Source organism: Symphalangus syndactylus, chromosome 7 (assembly GCF_028878055.3).
Source record: "Symphalangus syndactylus isolate Jambi chromosome 7, NHGRI_mSymSyn1-v2.1_pri, whole genome shotgun sequence".
Taxonomy (NCBI): domain Eukaryota; kingdom Metazoa; phylum Chordata; class Mammalia; order Primates; family Hylobatidae; genus Symphalangus; species Symphalangus syndactylus.
Genome location: NC_072429.2, coordinates 108,748,256 through 108,760,391, shown reverse-complemented (window position 1 = coordinate 108,760,391; position 12,136 = coordinate 108,748,256). Strand labels below are relative to the sequence as shown.

At 40.5% G+C, this 12,136-nt stretch overlaps 1 pseudogene; it reads left to right on the top strand.

Moving 5' to 3' along the window:
• The first annotated feature begins 7,394 nt into the window (after nucleotides 1-7,394).
• On the top strand, nucleotides 7,395-10,949 carry LOC129486727 (uncharacterized; annotated as a pseudogene).
• Nucleotides 10,950-12,136: the final 1,187 nt, after the last annotated feature.

The window sequence follows — 12,136 nt, the reverse complement described above, 5'->3', positions numbered from 1 at the left end:
AAGATAATATTGACAAATGGTCCATTTTTCCCAACTTGATCTATAGACTTGACACAATCTTAATAAAAATCCCAGCAAGTTATTATGTAGATATCAAAAATCTGATTCCAAAGTTTATATAGGGGGACAAGAGATGAATAGCCAACACAGTATTGAATGAGAAGAACTAAGTTAAAGGATTGACACTATGTGACTTCAAGACTTACAGTAATCAAGACAATGTGGTATTGGCAAAAGAATAAAGAAAGCTGTCAGTGGGACAGAATTTGAGCCCAGAAATGGACTCACTTAAATATAATCAACTAATCTTTGACAAAGAAGCAAAGGCAACATAATAAAGAAAATAGAGTATTTTTCAATAAATGGTGCTGCAACAACTATGTATTCACAAGCAAATAAATAAATTTAGAAACAGACCTTATACAGACATACCAAGAATAATGTTTAGGCAAATATATGGGCACCCATTTGCATAAAAATAATCATTATAACATGTAAACAAGTGAAGAAGCTGGAATACCCACAGATACAGAAATTTACCCAAAATTTACATAAAATAGGGATCCAAGAGACATTCTCTGGTTTACCTCTCAAAGCTCCTAATTCTTCCTTTTCATCATTCTGCCTTAAAGTCAAATAGAATTAGGTATTTTGCAGTACTATATTAATGGACAGCATTAGGTAATGTCCCAAAACATTTTTCCTAATAAAAAATTGCTCTTGAACTTTATAGTAATTACTTCTGGGATCTCTAAAGAAAATTACAAGCCCCATAAATTAAGAACCATCAAGGATATTCTTTCTCTAAAACTGTGACAGGAGTCTGTGAATATCTTAGTTGAAACCAAGATGAATATGAGTGTCAGATACTAAAAAACAAAGATAAAACAAGAGCTATTAACACTGATAAGGAATAAATGTGCTATAATGAATGTCTAAGTGTCATTGTCACTCAAACTGACCCAGGTTTACCAATAAATTATTACATTATTTTTCATGTTAATCACTGGGACAGATAGCTAATTATTATATTAGTCAGTATTCTCCAGAGAAACAGAACCAATAGGATATGTGTGTGTGTGTGTGTGTGTGTGTGTGTGTGTGTACGTGTGTAATAGCCTCACACTATTACAGAGGGTGGCAAGTCCAAAATCTGCAAGGCAGCCTAGGAGGCTGGAGACCCAGAGAAGAGTTGCAGTTCAAATCTGAAGATAGTCTGCTGGCAGAATTTCCTCTTCCTTGGGGACCTCAGTCTTTTTCTTAAGGTCTTCAGCTGATTGCATGAGGTGCATCCACATTATGGAGGACAATCTGTTTTACTCAAAGTGTACTGATTTAAATGTTGATTTTATTTTAAAAAATACCTTCAGAGAAACATCTAGAATATTGTTTGACCAAATATCTGGGTACCATGGCTTAGCCAAGCTGACATATGAAATTGATCATCACATTTTTCTATGAAAAAAATATTCAATATAATTTGTTACTAAGGGATTTCAAATTAAAACAACAACAAGATATCACTACATACTTAAAATCTGACAATGCCCAATGCCATAAAGGATGCAGAGCAACAAGAATTCTTATTCTTTGTTTGTGGGATTACAAAATGAAACAGCCACTTTGGAAGACAATTTGGCAGTTTCTTGGCTTAAAAAGCTAAACGCAGACTGACATATGATCTAAAAATCATGCTGTTAGGTACTTACCAAATTGATTTGAAAACTTATGTCTACATAAAAATTTGCATGCAAATATGCATAGCAGCTTTATTGATAATGACCAAAACCTAGAAGCATCCAAGATATCCTTTAATAGGTTAAGGTATAAACAAACTGTGACACATACATACAATGAGCTATCAAAACACAAAAAGTTTTGGGGGAACCTGAAATGCAGATTTCTAAGTGAAGCAATCAAATCTGAAAAGGACACATATGGCATGATTCCAATTATATGACATCCTGGAAAAAGCAAAAACTATAGGGTCAATAAAAAGCCATTAAAAAGACACCAGGGCTTGGTGGCACGGGAGGGGATAAATATGTGAAGCACAGGGGTTTTCTACAGCAGTGAAATATTTCTGTATATTATAATGGTGTATATATGACATTATGCACTTGTCGATACTCATAAAGATTTACAAAACAAAAAAACTATAATTTTTGCAAATTAAAAAAATAAAAATTTAGAAGGTTATTAGGAAGGAATGCAAACTGACAAATGAATCTAAGTATATTACAAATGTATGAAACTCTGAAGATAGAGGTAAAAGTGCTGACTTAAGTAACTTTAGAAATAAGAGGATTTCATAAGACTAAAAGCAAAAAGAACTGGACATAAGGATGGGGCTCTAGTAGATAAACCTGTTCCCCGTGAAAGTAGGTGTTAACAATTTTAATACTGCTACATATCTACATTGACTTTGAACAATTAAGTAAAAGCCTGGTGGATGGCTGCAGGTTTCTCAGTGTTGGAGGAAAACAAGGGGAGGAGGCTAGAATAATCCATGTGGTAATTGATTAGAGTTAAACATATCAGTTTAATCTGAGTATACTAAAAGATGGTTACATAGTGTAATATTTATGGATACATATATAAATAAATGACTTAGTGCATACTCATATATAGCTATGCTTTGTCAGCTGAGAGGGTGTATTAGTTCATTTTCATGCTGCTGATAAAGACGTACACAAGACTGGGAAGAAAAAAAGGTTTAATTGGACTTACAGCTGCACATGGCTGGGGAGGCTTCAGAATCATGGCAGGAGGTAAAAGGCACTTCTTACATGGCAGCGGCAAGAGAAAATGAGGAAGAAGCAAAAGCAGAAATGCCTGATAAACCCATCACATCTCATGAGACTTATTCACTATCACAGGAATAGCATAGGAAACACCGGCCTCCATGATTAAATTACCTCACCCTGGGTTTCTCCCGCAACATGTGGTAATTCTGAGAGATACAATTCAAGTTGAGATTTACATGGGGACACAGCCAAACCATATTATTCCACCCCTGACCCCTCCAAATCTCATGTCCTTATGTTTCAAAACCAATCATGCCTTCCCAACAGCCCTGCAAACTCTTAACTCATTTCAGCATTAATCCAAAAGTTCCCAGTACAAACTCTCATCTGAGAGAAGGCAAGCCCCTTCCACGTATGAGCCTATAAAATCAAAAGCAAGCTAGTTACTTCCTAGACACAATGCAGATACAGGTATTGGGTAAATACAGCCATTCCAAACGGGAGAAATTGACTAAAACAAAGGGGTTACAGGCCCCATGCAAGTCTGAAATCCAGTGGGGCAGTCAAATTTTAAAGCTCCAAAATGATCTCTTTTGACTCCAGGTCTCACGTCCAGGTCACACTGATGCAAGACGTGGGTTCTCATAATCTTGGGCAGCTCCACCCCTGTGGCTTTGCAGGGTACAGCCTCCCTCCTGACTGCTTTCATGGTATGGCATTGAGTGTTTGTAGCTTTTCCAGGAACATGGTGCAAGCTGTCGGTGGATCCACCATTCTGGAGTCTGGAGGATGGTGGCCCTCTTCTCACAGCTCCACTAGGCAGTGCTCCAGTACGGACTCTGTGTGGGGTCTCCAACCCCACATTTCCCTTCCACGCTGCCCTAGCTGAGGTTCTCCATGAGGGCCCCACCCCTGCAGCTAACTTTCCCTTGGGCATCCATGCACTTCCGCACGTCTTCTGAAATCTAGGTAGAGGTTCCCAAACCTCAATTCTTGACTTTCGTGGACCCACAGGCTCAACACCACGTGAAAGCTGCCGAGGCTTGGGGCTTCCATTTTCTGAAGCCATAGCCTGAGCTCTACATTGGCTGGTTTTAACCACGACTGGAGTGGCTGGGACACAGCGCACCAAGTCCCTAGGCTGCACACAGCATGGGAACCCTGGGCCTGGCCCACAAAACCACTTTTTCCTCCTGGGTCTTCAGGCCAGTGATGGGAGGGGCTGCCATGAAGGTCTCTAACATGGCCTGGACACATTTTCCCCATGGTCCTGGGGGTTAACATTAGGCTTCTTGCTACTTATCCAAATGTCTGCGGTGACTTGAATTTCCCCTCAAAATAATGGGTTTTTCTTTTCTACTGCATTGTCAGGCTGCAAATTTTCTGAACTTTTATTCTCTGCTTCCCTTTTAAAATGGAATGCTTTTAACAGCACCCAAGTCACCTTTCAAATGCTTTGCTGCTTAGAAATTTCTTCTGCCAGATACCCTAAATCATCTCTCTCAAGTTAAAAGTTCCACAAATCTCTAGGACAGGGGCAAAATGCCACCAGTCTCTTTTCTAAAACATAACAAGAATCACCTTTGCTCCAGTTCCCAACAAGTTCCTCATCTCCATCTGAGACCACGTCAGGCTGGACCTTATCGTTCATATCACTATCAGCATTATTGTCAAAGCCATTCAACAAATCCCACATTTTCCTTTCTTTTTCTGAGCCTCCAAACTGTTCCAACCTCTGCCTGTTACCCAGTTCCAAAGTCACTTCCACATTTTTGGGTATCTTTTCAGCAATGTCTCACTCTACTGGTACCAATTTACCATAATAGTCTATTTTTATGCTGCTGATAAAGACATATCCAAGACTGGGAAGAAAAAGAGGTTTAATTTGACTTACAGTTCCCCATGGTTGGGGAGGCCTCAGAATCATGGTGAGAGGTTAAAGGAACTACTTACATGGTGGCAGCAAGAGAAAATGAGGGAGAAGAAAAAGCAGAAACCCCTGATAAACTCATCAGATCTCATGAGACTTATTCACTGACCTTCACCTGGGTCCCTCCCACAACAAATGGAAATTCTGGGATATACAATTCAAGTTGAGATTTGGGTGGGGATACAGATAAACCACATCAGTGGGCCTAGAAGAAACAGCAGTCCAGTAACTGAGCACAGGTAGTGTCCAGATCTTGGTTTCTAAAACCATTCTCTAAAAATAAATAGAGATACTTGGATAAATGGCTAATTCTAGGCCAGGGAAGGAACTATACAAGATAAGCCTGGAGCATTTTGTAATGCCAGAGAGTAAAAAGTGAATGCAAAAAGAATTCTTAAAAACCCAAACCAGAAACACTATATACATTGTAGATCTATGTCAAATGAAGCCAACTGCTATAAAAGTTCCCAATAGCTGAAGCTGAAACAATCTGAGCAACAATATATCAAAGAGTGTTGTATCATAACTCACAGTATAAAATAAATATCAGTCCATATTGGCATAAATGTTTGAATAAATTAATAAATGTCAGAGAAAAGACAAATCTTTCCTGCAGAAAACAATCCAAATAATTTATTAAGATAATCCATCCCATAAAATGGGAAGCCTAGCTTCCCACTCCATAAATGTTGGCTTTTCATAGGGATTTTCACAGAAAGTTTACAGCATAGACAATGGAAAAGAAAACAGATTACAGTAAGGAAACATAACAAACACTGTTTTAGCTATGTGTCCAGGGTCAATACCAATAATCATAAATCACATTGATAGTATATACCTGTGATGGTTAATACTGAATGTCAACTTGATTGAATTGAAGAATGCAAAGTATTGATCCTTGATGTGTCTGTGAGGGTGTTGCCAAAGGAGATTAACATTTGAGTCAGTGGGCTGGGGAAGGCAGATCCACCCTTAATCTGGTGGGCACAATCTAATCAGCTGCCAGCAAATATAAAGCAGGGAGAAAAACATGAAAGAGAGAGAGACTGGCCTAGCCTACTAGCCTACATATTTCTGCATAGAATACCTCCTGCCCTCAAACATTGGACTCCAAGTTCTTCAGTTTTGAGACTCAGGCTGGCTATCCTTGCTCCTTAATCTTGCAGACAGCTACTGTGGGATCTTGTGATTGTGTAAGTAAATACTTAATAAACTCATACTTATATATATGTATATATAAAATATATTATCCTATTAGTTCTTTCTGTCTAGGGAACCCTGACTAATACAGATTTTGGCACTAGGAGTAGTTCTAGAGGAACAGAATATTAAGGATAAAGTTCTTTCATTGGTTTTGGGGTTTCTGGACTTGGCTGCTTATGAATAGACCCAAAAATACTAAGGACTCTACTTCTAATAGTATAGAGAACACTGATAGTACTTGGCATAAACTGTTTAGAGAATTATGCAAAATAAATGCATTTGACACTTCTGATTCACTGCTTATGAGAGGCAAGAAATTTAGTGTTTAGTGACTCTATACATAATACTTTTGACCATATGTGGAGAACCAAGGAATATAATGTAGCTGGTTGGTTGCTCCTAAGTTCAGTGAACAAAGTGATGAAAGAAAATTGATGAACTTGAGGATTCTGTCTCCCAGCTTCAGAAGCAGATACTGAGCCTCAAATCTGCTAAGATTGCCCTGAGTGAGAGTCTTATCTCCTGTAGAGAAAGGGCTGAAATTGTGGAAAAACAGACTCAAGCTCTTATTATGTGAGTGGCTGACCAGCAATGAAAGATGCATGCACGGCCTTGCCAGGTGTCTATTGTTAAAGTGAGGGAATTGATTGGAAAAGAATGGGACCCTACAACTTGGAATGGGGATGTGTGGGAGGACCCTGATGGACCTGGGGACACTGAGTTTGTAAACTCTGATGAACCTTTTTTGCCAGCAGGAACACCTTCCCCATCCCCAGTAGAGGCAGCATCTCCTCCCTGACTCATCCTGCCATCAATCTTTCCATCTTTGCCTGAGGAGATAAACTCTGTGCTGCCTGAAGCAACAGTGATGGCCTCCCCTGAGGCAGTTGCCAGGCAAAATAATGTTGATTTTCCCCAGGAGCCACCCTAATACCCCTGTTTCCTTCTAGACCTATAACTAGACTCAAGTCCCAGTGGGCTTCTAGAGATGAGGTTGACCCATGAGAAGGTGTGCTACATTAGAAAAGAACTACTTGAGTTCTATAATTTATGTAAACAGAAATCTGGAAAACAGGCATAGGAATGAATATTAAGGATATGGGATAAGCTCTTTTCTGTGTGTCAGATCTAACAGTGGGAACCACAATCACTCAACTACAAAATCTAAATACAATGGGAAAAATTGGATCATGAGGTAGCAGAAGCCTAGTGGTGGCACTCAACTATCAGAAGCAAGGTGGGTGTGGCTACTGTAATGGACAGCAGAGACAAAAGAGCAATCAGAATAGTCTGACTCGTGTAGAGCTCTGGTATTGGCTAGTTAATCACAGTGTTCCTAGAAGTGAAATTGATAGGAAGCCTACCGCATTCCTACTTAACTTATACAAGGAGAAAACTTCTAGGTCAAATGGACAAAAGACTAATTCGAATTATAAAAACAGAGAATCAGGGCCCCTCAATCAATTTCCAGACTTGGGCCAGTTTACAGACCAGAACCCCTTGAATGAAGAGGAGGCCAGGTCCCCTTGAGGAAGGACTCCACTACATTACTGACAATTTATGCAGTGAATCTCTCTCCCATCCTTCTTGAAGGAGACCTCCAGGCTTTTACCAGGGTAATTGTGCATTGGGGAAAGGAAAATGATCAGACATTTCGGTGACTACTGGATACTGGTTCTGAGCTGACATTCATTCCAGGCGACCCAAAACGTCACTGTCGTCCTCCAGTTAAAGTAGGGGCTTATGGAGGTCAGGTAATTAATGGAGTTTTAGCTAGATCTGACATACAGTAGGTTCAGTGGGTCCCCAGACCCATCCCGTGGCCATCTCTCCAGTGTCAGAATGTATAATTGGCATGGACATACTTAGCAGCTGGAAGAACCCCCATATTGGTTCCCTGATTGGTAGAGTGAGAGCTATTTAGGTGAGAAAGGCCAAATGGAAGCCATTAGAGCTACCTATACCTAAAAAAATAGTAAATCAAAAACAATATCACATCCCTAGAGGGATTACAGAGATTAGCACCACCATCAAGAACTTGAAAGACGCAGGGGTGATGATTCCCACCACATCCCCATTCAAGTCTCCCATTTGGCCTGTGCAGAAGACAGATGGATCTTGCAGAATGACAGTGGATTATCTTAAGCTTAACCAAGTGGTGACTCCAATTGCAGCTGCTGTATCAGATGTGGTTTCATTGCTTGAGCCAATTAACACATCTCCTGGTACCTGGTTTGCAGCCATTGACTTGGCAAATGCCTTTTTCTCCATTCCTGTTCATAAGGCCCACTAGAAGGAATCTGCCTTCATCTGGCAAGGCCAGCAATATACTTTAATGTCCTACCTCAGGAATATAACAACTCTCCAGCTTTGTGTCATGATCTTATTCAGAAAGACCTTGATCGCTTTTCACTTCTGCAAGATATCACACTGGTCCATTACATTGATGACATTATGCTGATTGGATCCAGTGAACAAGAAGTAGCAAACACGCTGGACTTATTGGTGAGATATTTGCATACCAGAGGACAGGAAATAAATCTGACTGAAATTTAGGGACCTTCTACCTCAGTAAAATTTCCAGGAGTCCAGTAGTGTAGGACCTGTCAAGATATTCCTTCAAAGGTGAAGAATAAATTACTGAATTTGGCCCCTCCTATAACCAAGAAAGAGGCACAATGCCTAGTAAGCCTATTTGGATTTTGGAGGTAACACCTTCCTCATTTGAGTATGTTACTCTGGCCCATTTATCAAGTAACCTGAAAGGCTGACAGTTTTGAGTGGGGTCCGGAATAGGAGAAAGCTCTGCAACAGGTCCAGGCTGCTGTGCAAGCTGCTCTGTCACTTGGGCCATATGACCCAGCAGATCCAATGGTGCATGAGGTGTCAGTGGCAGATAAGGATGCTGTTTGGAGCCTTTCGAAGGTCCCCATAGGTGAATCACAGCGGAGGCCTCTAGGATTTTGGAGCAAGGCCCTGCAATCTTCTTCAGATAACTATTTTCCTTTTGAGAGACAGCTCTTGGCCTCTTACTGGGCTTTGGTGGAAACTGAATGTTTGACTATGGATCATCAAGTCACCATTACAGCTGAACTGCCTATCATGAACTGGGTGCTTTCTGACCCATCTAGCCATAAAGTTGGTTGTGCACAGCAGCATTTCATCATTAAATGGAAGTGGTATATACATGATAGGGCTCAAGCAGGTCCTGAAGGCACAAGTAAGTTACATGAGGAAGTGGTTCAAATGCCCATGGTCTCCACTCCTGCCACCCTGCCTTCTCTTCCCCAGACTGCACCAATGGGCTCATGGTGAGTTTCCTATGATCAGTTGACAGAGGAAGAGAAGACTAGGGCCTGGTTCACAGATTGTTCTGCACGATAAGTAGGCACCACTCAAAAGTGAACAGCTGCAGCACTACAGCCCCTTTCTAGAACATCCCTGAAGGACAGCAGTGAAGGGAAATCTTCCCAGTGGGCAGAACTTTGAGCCATGCACCTGGCTGTGCACTTTGCATGGAAGGAGAAATGGCCAGGTGTATAATTATATAGTGACTCATGGGCCGTACCCAGTGGTTTGGCTGGATGGTCAGGGATTTAGAGAAAGCATGATTGGAAAATAGGTGACAAAGAAATGTGGGGAAGAGGAATGTATGTGGACGGACCTCTCTGAGTGGTCAAAAACCGTGAAGATATTTGTATCCCATGTGAGTGCTTACCAACAAGTGGCCTCAGCAGAGGAGGATTTTAATAATCAAGTGGATAGGATGACCTATTCTGTGGATACCACTCAGCCTATTTACCAAGCCACCCCTGTCATTGCCCAATGGGCCCATGAACGAAGTGTCCATGGTGGCAGGGATGAAAGTTACACATGGGCTCAGCAACCTGGATTTCCACTCACTAAGGCTGACCTGACTGCAGCTACTGCTGAGTGCTCAATTTTCCATTAGCAGAGACCAACACTGAGCCCTCAATACGGCACCATTCCTCAGGGTGATCAGCCAGCTACCTGGTGGCAGGTTGATTATGTTGGACCTCTTCCATCATGGAAAGAACAGAGGTTTGTCCTCACTGGAATAGACACTTACTCTAGATATGGGCTTGCCTATCCTGCATGCAATGCTTCTGCCAAGACTGTGGACTCACGGAATGTCTTATCTGCCATCATAGCATTCCACACAGAACTGCCTCTGACCAAGACACTCACTTTACAGCTTAAGAAGTACGGCAGTGGGCTCATGCTCATGGAATTCGCTGGTCATACCACTTCTCCATCATCCTGAAGCAGCTGGATTGACAGAACAGTGGAATGGCCTTTTGAAGTAACAATCACAATGCCAACTACATGACAATAGTTTGCAGGGCAAACTAGGTGACAATAGTTTGCAGTTCTCCAGAAGGCCGTGTATGTTCTGAATAGTCAGCATCCAACATATGGTACTGTTTTTCCCATAGCCAAGATTCATAGGTCCAGGAATCAAGAGGTGGAAGTGGAAGTGGCACCACTCACCATCACCCCTACTGATCCACTAGCAAAATTTTTGCTTCTTGTTCCCGCAACATTATTTTCTACTGACCTAGAAGTCTTAGTTCCAGAGGAAGGAATGCTGCCACCAGGGGACACAACAATGATTCCATTAAACTGGAAGTTAGCATTGCCACCTGGACACTTTGGGCTCCTCCTACCTTTAAGTCAACAGGCTAAGAAGGGAGTTACAGTGTTGGCTGGGGTGATTGACCCAGACTGCTAAAATGAAATCAGTCTACTACTCCATAGCAAAGGTAGGAAAGAGTATGCATTTAATACAGGAGATCTATTAGGGCCTCTCTTAGTATTACCCTGCCCTGATTAAGGTCAGTGGAAAACTACAACAGCCCAATCCAGGCCAGACTACAAATGGTTCAGACCCCTTAGGAATGAAGGCTTGAGTCACTCCACCAGGAAAAAAACCATAACCTGCTGAGGTGCTTGCTGAAGGCAAAGGGAATACAGAATGGGTAGTAGAAGAAGGTAGTCATCAATACCAGCTATGACCATGTGACCAGCTGCAGAAATGAGGATTGTAACTGTCATGAGTATTTCCTCTTTCTATTGTTAAAAGCATGTTTGTGCATGTATACACTTGTACTAAGAAAATCTCTTCATTTTATTTCATTTTCCTTTATCATGTGACATAAAATTCATTTGACTTCATATCAGCATTTAAGTATTATTAACTTTATGTAACAGTATTTGGGTTGGGATTGGGTGTTTCTGGTTGTACAAAAGATAGTTGTATTATATTAGTTGTAATTATGACCTTATTATTGTCTTTATTTGAAAATTATGTATTATCTTAGGAGATGTGTATGGGTTCAAGTTGAAAAGGGGTGGACTTGTGATGGTTAATACTGTCAACTTGATTGGATTGAAGCATGCAAAATATTGATCCTGGGGTATGTCTGTGAGGGTGTTGCCAAAGGAGGTTAATATTTGAGTCAGGGGGTTGGAAAAAGCAGACCCACTCTGAACCTGGTGGGCACAATCTAATCAGCTGCCAGCAAATATAAAGCAGGCAGGAAAACGTGAAAAAGAGAGAGACTGGCCTACCCTCCCAACCTACATCTTTCTCCCTGCTGGATGCTTTCTGCCCTCTAACATTGGACTCCAAGTTCTTCAGTTTTGAGACTCAGACTGGCTCTCCTTGCTCCTCAAGCTTGAAAACAGCCTATTGTGGGACCTTGTCCTCCCTATAATTAAAAATTGTATCAAGGCTCAATCATTTTTTTCAAATTTATGTCTAAGTCTGTTTCACAAGGAGCTACCTATTGACCTTTGCTGATTATACTAGTTATTGACTGTTATTTGAGATAGCAAATCTTCAACTGAACTTCAATATTATACACTGAAAAGCAACAGTTTTTGGACTCAAGACAAATTTGGAGTCTAATCACAGTCTTGCCATGTTGACATTTTTCCTTCTTTTCAAATGGGAATAAAAAGAGAATAATTTATGTTTGTCATAAGAGTAGAGATGATGTATATGAAAAGTAGGGAACTTATTGTATGCTCAATACACAATACATTTTATTATATTTATGGAAAAATATGTATGCAGTATTTAAAAATTGCATGAAACATTTTATTGTCATTTTTCTGTTACATTATACTCACATATAATTTATAAGTTTTAGGCCAAAATTTTATTTTTGTAATTTTTATTTTAAACCTAAACACTATATTATATATAGTGTTTTATATATAATAAGATATA